This window comes from Corvus brachyrhynchos, unplaced genomic scaffold (assembly GCF_000691975.1).
Source record: "Corvus brachyrhynchos isolate BGI_N302 unplaced genomic scaffold, ASM69197v1 scaffold87, whole genome shotgun sequence".
Lineage (NCBI taxonomy): Eukaryota > Metazoa > Chordata > Aves > Passeriformes > Corvidae > Corvus > Corvus brachyrhynchos.
The window spans coordinates 3,295,469-3,308,076 of NW_008239767.1; positions in this window are offsets into that span (position 1 = coordinate 3,295,469).

A 12,608-nucleotide genomic window follows, 5' to 3' on the forward strand; every position below is an offset into this window, starting at 1 on the left:
CCCTGGCGGGTGCGGGGTAATGGTCGTGGTCCGTGCGCGGTCAGGGCCGGACGGGGTTCAGGGAATTGGCTTTTCCGAGCATTCAGGAGCCATCCTGGTGTCACAGTCGCACCGGCTGAGCTGCGACCGAAGCCCCTTAGCAGCTAGAACACCCCACAGTCACACGGTCAGAGCAGGTTTCCTTGCAGCTCGACCTCACGCAATTCTCTGAAATCCTTCAGCTGATCTTTCGGAAAAGCAAGAAGGAAAGAGTTAAAAGTGGGTTGCATTCCCTAAGGCAAGGGTCAAACTCAAAGTATCCCTTCTCGCTTTTTCACAGAAATCCCCTTCTAAAGTTTTCCTAATGTTTCATCCTCAGATGTCGGCCGTTGTGCTTTTAATACATTTTAGCACATCTCTGGAAATGTTTAAAATACGCAGAGAAATTAATGACCCCTGTTTCCCTGACCACTGCCTCTCAAATAACCACAGAACAATTGCAGTCTGTGCTTGCATGTGCTCTCCAGCAAGGGTCTGTCAGTTGTGTTTGTTGTGAGAGTCACGTTGCTTTAGGAATTTTTATGCCAGCATTTAGTAAATGGCAAAATAAAACAAGTTCAGTTAAGAATACAAATGGACATTGTTCACACACGCGCACACACACACAAACACATTTTGTTTCCCTGTTCAGCAGACTTGGAACGAAAAGATTTTGAAAGGAAGTTTTCTTTGACGAGTGTTGGATACTTACTGCAAGTGAGAAACCAGTTAAAGTCCTATTACTGTCTCTCATTTCCTGTTAGCTTGAGAGATAAAGACAGTGCTTCCAATATGGCCTTTATGTGTCCCAGATTTTTTTAACGCAAGTATAAATTACAGATTAAATTCAAAGAAGCAAAGAAATATGGGCTCTGTATTTTCCACACAAGTCTAGAGGAATTACTTTGCTATAGGTGCTGCAGCACTTCTTTCAGTCAGGCCTATTGTCTGCAGATGGAGTATTATGTTTCCATTTGCAAAGTATTTTTTTTGTCTTTGTGTGCAACTTCTGCTGCTGTCTGTGGGAAACGTGGGAGCTGATCAAGGACAGAATGCCCACATAAACTAATATACTAGAACAATGTGTTACACATGACAGCCTACTGATGGTGAAAACGTCAGTTTCCAACATTTACTCTTTTCTCTTGTCGCATGAAGAAGGATGGAGTGAGGCACGAGAATTTAAAAAGAAATATGGAAATTAATTAAAAGAATGTCAGTCATACTTCATGCCTTGATCCTGCTCGGATTTAAGCCAATGCAAATTTTACTATTAACTTCAAAGTGATAGCTGTGACATCATTCATTGATCATGAGAGTTACTTCATATATGATCAAATAATCACATCAAGCGCTCAGTCCTTCAAGCTGCTAAAACCCCATTGCACATAGAAGCTTTTCTGCTTGCAGAAATATGTTCAAAGAGCCTTGTACAAAGTATAGAAAAATGTGCAGAGGGATCAATGCTGTTGGAAACCTCAGTGCCCATATGGGAAAGAAAAAAACATAAACCACTCTTGATGACTGTGGTGGAGAGGAGGCATTGCCTGGTGTTGAAATGTCATCCAGTGCATTCAAATAACATGCACAATAGCCACTTAAAAGATTTTCATTTCCTTCTAATGCCAACCAGTTGGAGCAGTTTTCTCAAGTGCTCTAAACAGCAGAACTTAAAAAATGGGAGAGCCATGAATTTCAGCCAGGAACATGGCAATTTGGGCACCAGTGCTAATAAAGCAAAGGATGGATGCAAATTCTAAAATAGATCCTGCTGGACAGAGCCCCAAATTATAAGGTAGATTTCAGGCTCTGCTGACATGGGTGGGAAGCTTTTGTTGACTTCTATAAAATCAGATTTTGCCGCTGTAGTCATTGGCTTCTCATTTAAATGTGTGGCATGTGCACACATAACACATATGTTTTTTCTTGCTAAACAGCACAAATATGAGGCTTAATGGATTAGTGTAATGATTTCAAAAGATTAATGGCAAAATTAAAAGGAATGAAATATCCACACTTTTATTCTGTTGTCTGATTTCAGTTTTGTATCATCCATAAAAGTCAATGGAAAAAAGATATCGAATAAAAACCAAAAACTTCTGCCACATTCACTTTGGCTGAAGCATTGCATCAGATAGTATTTCAGTACTGAACTTGCAAATATGTGAAATATGAGATTATGATAATAAATATTTCACCATATTCTTGGCTATGTTTTTTTAAGGGTTAACAGTTTCCTACTGAATCAAAAGCAAACAAACAGTAGTGGACTAAGAAGTTAAAATTGCATTCTCTGTGTATGCTCACTGTGATGAGACTTCCTTAAGTGACAATGCAATAAAAGCCCTTTCCAGTATGCACATCAGAAAAAAGAAAAGCTTTCCATAACTACAAATTGCACAGAAAACGAACAGAATCATGTGGAACTGTATTCCATGTGGGAGAAATGATAGTCAAATTAGGATTAGTTATAAAATAGTTCACATAACTATAATTTTAGTTTAAAAGAACATTTTTAATACTTTCACTTTTGGTTCACTGCAGGTCTCATTTTGGTCCATCACTGATAACAAGTCCTCAGATCCCAAGGGTTGGATTTTTGGTTGATTCAGTTACAGTAGCTAGCCTGAACTCAGCGTCTCACCCTAGGGGTTTTTTCCATCAGGAATTTTCTCCACTGAGAAACTAAGTTCTGTGTCATGTTTCAAATTATTCCAGAGACTCAGACTGGTCACAAATCTTATTTTTGCTTGCATCCCTGGAAGGGAGCTGCAAAGTTCAGAGTTTGGAAGCTGGGCTGTTGCTGGCCATTTCCCGTTTTCTGGAAGTTAGCAGACATGCACTGTTTCTCATGCTTTTTGAAAACGGATCCTCCCTCTGGCTTATTTGTGTAAATGTTTAATTGCCTTAATGTTGTGCCCTGTACTGCCAAGTTTTCCGTTTCTCTGGAAGAGTGCAAAGTTGCTGTAATTAGTGGCTGCAGGAATAAATCCTTCACCATCATAGAGGAAACTCTGCTATCGCCAGCAACTATAAATAATTAAAAATTCCTTCAAGAAGGTGATTGTTTTCAGTCAATAATTAAAGGTGCTTATCACTCTCAGATTAAAGTGCATTTGCCAACATTTAACACCGCTTTTTCTTTAATTTCCTGATTCTCTATAAATGTGTTGGAAAACATTGCTCCACTGTGTAATCCAGCTAGTGGAGCAAGATCCCTTCTGTTGCTTTTGAGAAATCCTGGGAAAAATACTGTGCAAAGATAGATACAAATATGGCAGGTTTGATCAACTGTAGCACTTTTGAACTACTCTAGTGATGCTGCCCTGTGCCTATTGTAGGTCCTTCTTTGCCAGTGAAAATTCTCAGTTCTTGGCATCAGGCAACATGCTTGCAAATTCCTACTCTGTGGGACTGGAGAAACAACTTGGGTCGCTTCCACCTCAGATCATTTGAACTGCAAAGCCTCATCTGCCTTGAATATTCTCCTTTGCATATAGAAAATTTTGTAATAAGTTTTTGTCTTTGTGTGAAAACACGCTGCATGTGTTCTGTTCAGAAAAAGTTAGGGTAAATATTTTTATAAAAATTTCTTGGTGGCTTAGGAAAGATCAAACTCAGAGAATTCTGCAGAGAAAAATTAAGTGTTCTGATTTATTAAAATTTTTCAGATCTGTAACATCTTTCGTTTATCCTCACCACATATCTGCTTAACACTGGCAGGAATATTAGCTTTGCATTTCAGATTTTCACTTAGTTATTTTTAGTTCTTCTGAAGCCTGGGAAATAAGAAATATAACCGCTTTGAACAGTCTGAAAGAGCCAACTCTAGCAGGGCCTCTGAATCTGATTAGATAAAACAACAAAGAGGTTCTGTTAGGGCAGAGGCAGGAAGAACTAAGGTGGGTGGCAATATCTGTCATAACTCAGGGGAAATGTAGCCTCAAAGCACTCAAAAGTGGGTGAAAAAATAACATAAGCAATAGACAACTTTCCCACATCTTAGGTCACTCTCCAAATGCAGTTTGAAGAACTTTCTGTGTGCTCCACTTTTTTTTTGTTTTTTGTATTTTTAAAGTACAACAAACAGCACATGCATGTGTGTTTATATTAAAAAGCTGATTTAGGGGGACATCGTTTCTCTAGAGATACGTATCTGAAAAAGTACAGTGTGGCAAGTGCAATTAGCTTTGTTGGTACAGAAACAGTGTAAGATCTTAAAGGACTGATTTGCAATTTTCAACATTTTCCTCAGAAAGTTAGGTCGCTTAGGGATGGACACAGGAGATTTCTCCCCTAAAATACAGCTAGTCATAACATGGCATTTTATCCTACTGTCCAGAAAAAGAATCAAACTATTGTGTTTAATGCAACTCGGAGGTCTTAAGTTTTTTGGGGGGGTTAATTTAAAAATGATCTGTTATTGGAGAGGTGGAAGCCTGAAACACCCGCTTGGCCAAGGATTGTGCTTTCCTTCGTTCAGTGTAGAGTGCTTATTTTGGGTTGGAAGAGATCGAAAGAGAGATTTGTGCATTTCCTCAGGAAAATCAGTCGAAATGTTTTCGAAGTTACTGTGCATCCACAGTGTTGAACTTCGTCTACATCAGAGGCTGGGAGTGTTATCTGTTTGAAGCCCACTGCTAAGTGTGCTCCAAGCTAGCCCTGCAGTTGAGGAATGTGGTGCTTGTTCCTCATATTGGAGGCATATGAGGAAAGTCCCTCTAAACTGCTCTTAAAAAAAAATCTCTGTGTGTAGCTGTGGCATTTCTCTGGTAACTCCAGGTCTGTCTCCCATGGGGCAGATGTGGCATGGAACAGGAGATGCATACAGGTGTGATAACTAATGCTAATCTAACACCAGTTTGCACTGTTCCAGAGGTTCAGCCCCCATGCCAGGCTGAGCATGTTCATGTGTGTATGTCTGTGAACTAAGTGGCTTGTAAGTGGTATTTTTCATCAGGCTAAAGATAGTTACAGTGTACATTTGGGCAGGAGATCTGGAGTGTGATATTTATCCGTTTTACCTTTCTCCTTAAGTTTTTTCTCATTGTAATTTCATCAGAAGATAACTGCTCCACATTTTTTTATTTTCTTTGAAATCTCTCTGTGAAGTTCAGTCTTACATTCCATCACAGGGAACTGAGCATCAGGTCTTAAAAGCTTGGGGGGGCAAATTCAGATTCTTGCCAGGAATTGTTGCCTATACAAGTTATGCTCCACCAGCTGATCCATGGACTTCACAGGTGAATGTATAGGAAGCCTTCTTCCCCTGATGAATGGAAAAAGAGTAGATTAGTGCACATGGATACCCCTTTTTGTCTTTGGCCAGTGAAGGAATAACCCTCTCAAAACCAGGTTCACATGTAATAACAAAAACCCTGGGATGTGTTAACCAGTATTGGTGGGGGGGAACAGGGTGGCTATTACAAGTTTGTTCTCTGTGAGAAGCAAGTTTACATGTTTTGTCAATTTAATGTAGCTGTCTCACTCATCATCCTCTCACTCGTGGAGACAGAGGGCCCAGTCCCATGCTGTTTGTACAGATGCTGTTAGTACAGAGACGGGGGATGAGGAAGTCAGGGAAATCTGAGGTCTCCTCTGTGGCCACATCCCCAGCTCTGCTCGGGGACATTTCAGGTATGTGCAGGCCTCTCACCTGGAGCACATTTTTAGCACAACACCTCTGTTGCCTTGTGCTGGCATAAGGAGGTTCCATTCTGCACCAAGTGAAGCAAGCTTTCTGCAGCCAGCACGTGTCCTGCTTTTTGGTTTAATGTTTCCTTACCTCGAAAAAAAGATAATCCAAACTGATGTTCTGTGTACATGAAACAAGAGCCAGCCAGATAGGTACTATGGAATAGAAAACCTCACTGCTCTGGAATTCAAATGTGGGCAGGCAGATTTATTTTTTTTTCCCCATAAACAGTGCTTTAGGGATATGACCTGTCATTACTTAGAGATTTCCAGCAGTGGAACCTTTGGTGTCTGTCTACCACCCACCTAGTACCAAAAATGCCACCAAGAAATCGGCTTGTTGTGGGACTAAAACAGTCCTTAAAGCTTAGCCTCAAAGGACTATGACACCTGCTCTCCTGTGTCTTCTCTTTCTCTCCATATCTACTCCACTAATCACCTATTAGCTCCTAACGTACCAGAAATAAACACCAGCAGTCCCAAGGTTCAGACAGTGTATATTAAGACCTGTGAAAACAGTCTTTTGCAAGCATTTGTCTGGAAAATAATACCTAGCTTAAGGATTTAAAACCTATTGAGGTTTCTTTCTTGTTGTTTCAGACTTCTGGGAATGGTCATTTTCTTAATGTGATAAGAAACTGAAATGTTTTCAAAGAAAAGACATTTAGATGTGTGGCCTGCCTGGATTAGTAAAACTGGAAGCTGCTTTTCCACGAATCCATTAATTACGACAAACCTTCCCTGGCAAGCTGCTATATATATTTAGTTGAATATTAGGCTATGATTTTTACATGTATACTAAAGGTATTTAAGTGTCACAATTGTCTCACAGTGTAATAATATTTGAATTTATTTAATTTAAAGTTGGATAAGCTTGGACTTTTTGTTCATTTCCTCCATTCTGAGGGATGAAATAGCATGGTGTGAAAGCCTTTTAAGATTCAACAATATTGTTCAAGCATAGCATCTGCAACTAATAACTATGTAACTTTAAATGAAAAAAAATGTCTAATTATCATGGAAAAGGGAAGATGGTTGGCTCATCTTCTGCAGTTTGGATTACATGTGTGGGATTGTGTTTTGGATGGAGCACTCCAGAATAGCAACACTCCATCAAAAACACAGTCATGCACCTGTACTCCAAATGGCTACATAAGGCAAAACACATGTCATCTGAACACTGTGAATCAAATTAAAAAAAAAAAAAAGACAAAGAAAAGAAAGGAAAGCTGGAAGAGAAATAAAGACAAGTATCATAACATTGGTGTGTGTGAAGAGTTGTTTCTTTAAAGCTCCCTGAGTGATTTATTTATCGCTAAACCTCTGTTCGCAAGCCATGTTTGATTTTGCTCGATGCTGATATAGACACTGAAACTGGATATTATGGAAAGGGCTGCCAGCAACTGTTTGATCCTGATAAATTACAATAACAGGCACAATTTACAATGAGAAGCTATTGCTGCTTCTGGCTCTAATGTGTGATGCGGTTTAAAACATGGTGGGCCAAAACTCCCTTACCTGGTGGCCCCCTCAGACCATTTACAGAAGAGCGTTTAAGAGAGCCACTGAGTAGAAGAAAATTACATTCACAGCAAGGGCCAGGCCCAATTTTATATCAAAGGTGAGCATCTGTGTGTATGTGTATCTGCCTACATTTGGAGTGAAAGATGTGGGGAAAATAAGTAGAAGAAGCGTGTATAATCCACATGTTTGGAAACGTGTGTTCACTGAGCAGCCCGTTCCCTGGTTCCTTCTACATGTGCGCACACCCCTCAACACCCCCCACACCACCACCCCTCACCACCCCCCTTTATGCCTGCAATGCATATGTGTGGTGAATATTGAAGTATTTGCTCTGGTAAGTTAATTGATGACTGGCTGCTTATTTGATCTTCACAGTGTCGAGTTCAAAATGTAATAAATGATAAAACCCACCCAATAGCTGGACTTGGAAACAGGTCCAAATTCAGAAAAGTGATATGAATTAGAATCCCCTGCATATATTTTTTTGCAGTAGCATTCCCAGACACCTGCCCCTCATTTCAGAAACTTACACAAGCCACAGTCCACACCCAGGAGATGTTTCATTGCCTAGAATCTTTTGACAATCTCATCAGGTGCTGTTTTTCCACTTTAGGGGACTTTGAGTCTAATCAGATTAACATACACATTCTTACTGATGTGCCAAAAGTTAACTGTCATGGAGGCTAATGAAGAATGGAGTGAAAGGCATGTTGCAGGAAAAAGAGGAACAAGAAAAAGATATTGACTACATGTACATGAACCTGTGCATTCTCTGATCAGCTCATGTTGCTGGTGCCTCCTGTAGTGAAGTGTACCAGGGCAGAAGGGATAATTTCATACACTTTTATTAATGAAATGTTGAACAAGGCTTCAGAAAGTCTCCAGGAGTAGTGGTGATGCTCAGTGTCTCTGACAGATTGTTTACTCAACTTCTGAAGGACTGTAAAGCACCTCACCTAACACTGGATTCCTGTCTTTGGGAAGTGTTCACTCAGCCAAGACTGTATCATATCTCTTGCCTGACCTCATCTTCTGTTAGCTGCCTCATCCAGCTGCTGTTAGATTCACACGGGATAGGTCCAGAGATGATCAGGAGAGGTTTTTCTCTATTTGCAGCATGGTTCTCTCTTACCCCAACATATATAAACACTTGCATGCGAACAGCAGAATCTGTCCCCAGTTCTATATTCACAAACCTAATTTGTCTGTGTCCTCTGCCTCTGACAAGTAAACTTTTGCATTCCTTTATTTTTCCTTTCTCGTTTTCCATTTAAAAACCTATGTATATTCCATTAACCATTCCTCTTTTCCTTTGAAGAAATGTATGCATACATGAACCTACCACCCCTTCTCTCTACCTCTGCTTCCCCAGCCTTTTTACAGGATCACTATTTCCTGTGGCATCTGCTGGAGAGAGGGAGGCAGAATTGCTGCATGTCTTTAAAGAGTGAGTGTGTGAGCGTGAACACACACGTGCACACACATGCTCTGATGTACAGGTGGAGTGAGTGCTTCCCTGGGTCATGGAGAATGAAGCAGAAGAGGTGAACATGTCTCTATAACATGGACACAGTTTATAAGAGACATAGTATGAAATATAGATCTTGAATGCAAAGGGGACAGACTTTGAGGACAAAAGGCACATATGTTCCCATAATTCTAAATATAGACAAATGTTTAATGTCAGTATCTATGTGTGAAGGTGCAAACTACCTAAGAAAAGAAGCTAAGAATAATTTCTAATTAGGTACCCATTTTCATGCTGCTGGAAATTTTCTGCCAAGAATTAGGTTGGATAATTCCAGGCCAGGTTCCAAGATTACATGCCTACCAGGGGGGCATACATTAGAAATTGAAATTAGATATGACAAGCTGATCACAGGAGAAAAAATGTTTAAGTCAAAATATTTTGGAAAAGAGATCAGCCTGAAATTAGATTAATAGTTGCAAAAAGTGGCCTGAATTTTCAAAATGAGCGCAGTCTATGGGAAATGCCTTAAATGAGTCTTTTTTTTTTTCTGAGCAGACTGTTCAAATTGCCAAAAATGAGCAGAATTTAAGGAATTTGTTTTCTCAATTGGTCCCATAGTGAAAGAAGAAGCATGACTATCATTTCACTACACTTCTGGGGAGTGTGAATTCTACCCAGAGTAGATAAGTCTGATGTCCCGTCTATTGGAAGTACTGTGGTACTGGAACTGATAACTTCTGTGACCATGAATTGCCCTCCAGGAAAGCAGCCATAAAGACATTGCTTTCCCTAGTAACTGGTTCTGGTCAGTAATAATGATTACTTCTTTTGATAAAAACCCATCTAATTCAGCACTTAAATGTGTTTGACTTGAGCCTTCCAACTTGTGAGACCCCCTCTGTTAGATTAAAGAGCTCAGAAGTGCACTCTTTTCTGTGGCAGTACTAATATATTGAAGCCAAACCACTTCTTCTTGACCAGCTGTGACTTGAGGTCGGCAAACTTGCTGTGGGGAGCTACTGATTTCATTTTAAACCAGCTTATATGATAATAGAGCATCAGGATGTGCAAGTCACTGGAGTTTACCTTCCCACCTGCTTGTGCGGGCTCCGAGCAGCAAATGCAAGCGATGAGAAAGTTAATGACCAGCGACAACAGAGCTGGCCACACGCAGTCCCCCCCCATCTGTCAGCTCGGCTTCAGCTGAACCGACGTTGCCACAGGGGCTGCCGTAGGTTTTAAGAGAGAGATTTCCACGTGTCCCTTCTGCCTTCTCTAGGCAGCAAACTACCTTGCATAGTTCAGATTTCATCATGAGCCATGTTTACTGAGTTGTCAGAGATAAGCCTGTCTCTAGAAGCAAATGTTAGGAGCGGGAACAGAAATGCCAGCAGCGAGCACATATGGCACTGTTTGTACTCTTACGTTTGAAAGAACTAGACAAGTTAACAAATACAGATGTTAAAAATCAGTAAGAGTGTTTAATGAAAACAAACAAAATACTGTAGTCTATAAAGGTAAACCTGTTTTTCTTTCACTCCTTTTGACAAGCTGGGATTAGTGTTTTTCTGAACCTATACCCTCCTTGACATATGGGATGTTTTTGAGGGACATTAGTCCCAGCAGATGCTGCATGGAGCTTGGGTGGATGCCTCTGATTTTTAGTTAGTTAATAAATCAGCTTTTATAACCATGTGTATCCTATGATTTAACACATGCATAACAATAATACTGGATTAGGAAGAACAAACTCTTTCACTGCAAAGGATGTTTTATTTCTTAGTAATATTGCATACAATAAGAGCTTTTCTGTAACATAAACAAAGGATTCATGCTATTTTTTCATTTAGCCAGTGCCCTTCATCCCCATGGGTCAAATTGTACTTGGAATTGCGTTAGTACAAATGCAGAATACCTCCACTGAGCTCAGTAAAACTCTTTCCATTCACTTCAAAGGAAGCTGCTTCAAACCTCATGCAGCCTGCTTTCCACAGGCGTCAGCAGCTGCTTCCTGCCTAGTAAACTGCTTAAGTGATGTTCCCTCAATTAGCAGACTCGTGTAATGCTTTACCTAATCAGAAGGTTAAATAGTGTCATGTTGCTTTCCTACAAAAATCTTTTTCCTATGTATCCTGCTCTTGTTTTTGGAAGGAATTTTTTTTTTTTAATCTTTAAGCTCCCACTGCAGATATGTGCTAAGCTACAAGCACACATGACATCATCCTTGGCTTCAGCCTTTGAAAGTGAAATGGTATTTAAAAATATGAAATTCTGGTAGCAATGTCACACCCGAAGTTGAAGTTTAAAACAAAGCTGACAACAAAATCAACTGCCAGGAAATGGACTATTTTTTAAATTAGACATCTGTCATGTCAACTTTGAGTTAATCTCTGGAGCCAGCTCAAGAATGGATGAGGTAATATTTGCACATGTTGTGGATAAGATAGAATGAAAATGAATTTTTTTTTTTTTTTTTTTTTTTTTTTTTTTTTTATGGGTAATGTGCTGCAAAGATTATGAAGCCTGATGGTTGGAATCACAAGCTGTGATTGAGGGGTTATGTGTGAAGAAGCAGATTAGAATGGTATTAATACGTTGCATGATGATCTCTGAAAGTCCCAGGCTATATACAAAGTGTGGTGAATAGGGGCACTTGCAGGAGGTAGGAAGACAGGTGATAAGTGGAGGGTTGACATAATTCTGGAGAAAGCTCTCAAAGCCAACACCTTTAGTGGATAAGTTTAAGGACTTGGTCTCACTGCTTTAGTTACGAGTGCCAGGGGTTGAGGCTTAAAAGGGAGTTAGGACTTGCTGACAGAGCCAGCTAAAAGATGGCTGGATGTAAGTCATAGTGCACAGAAGAAATGAAACACTGAATCCTAACCTGTTACAAGAGCAACCTCTTTTGCTATTACAGAAACTATCTGAAAATTTGTTTTTGTCTGTGTTAATAGTGCTTAAAACACATGCGAATTACAGCTGGGAAAGGAATTTCACTAATTCCTGTTTTCTGTGCTGTTCGTGAAAGCTTTTCATAGCCTTTGTCCATGCTGTTCTCTAAAGCATATTCCCGGCAAAGGCCAACATTCCTTGCTCAGCATTTGTACCCAACTGCCTGTGAAAGGCTGACACGTGCAGACAGGCATGGCTTAGGAAGTGTGGCGCTCAGGTGGCTTGTTCTGTCTTGTTCTTTTTCGGTGGTCTTGGTGCTCTTCTCTGTAATCTTGGCAGTTCTGGAGACCCAGTTGAGTTAAATCAGTTCTTTCCAAGACCTTGCCCAGAGGTCCATGCTGCAGCCTTGTCCGTAATGAACAGCTATGAACTGCTAGTCCTTTGATCTGTTTCTCCATACCACTGGAGTTACTTAGCACCTCCTGGAAGTGTGCAGGAGCAGAGGCAGGACAGTTCTACAGGGTAGGACCCCACCCTCCACAGGCAGGGATATGAGGTTTTTTGGACCTTTTGTGCCAGTTTCCCTTGGGGATGTCAATGGAAGAGGACTGAAGGACATACAATGAGCAGGAATAAAAAGATGTGTTTCTATGGGAATGTGAGGGCCAGGAAAAGAAGTGAGATGTTGGTCTTTGAATTAGAGCAGGAAAGGTCTGTCCCACAGCCATCTCCATCCCTTTTGAGAGATATGCAGAAAAGAGGTGGATTTCAGTCACTAATGTGGCATTTTTGCTGTGGGCAACTGTGAGTTTGTTACAATCTTCTGGAAACCCCACAGTCAGGGGTGCTGCAGTCTTTATTCACAAGTAACTATTACATATCCGACTCCATTTATATCTGCTCTCCAGCTGAACAATAGGTCTGAAAACTGATTAGCTGTGTTTAGGGCCAGGACACTATTCTGCCTAAAAATGCCAGAGCACGTTCAGGTGAGAACCAGCAAAAGGTG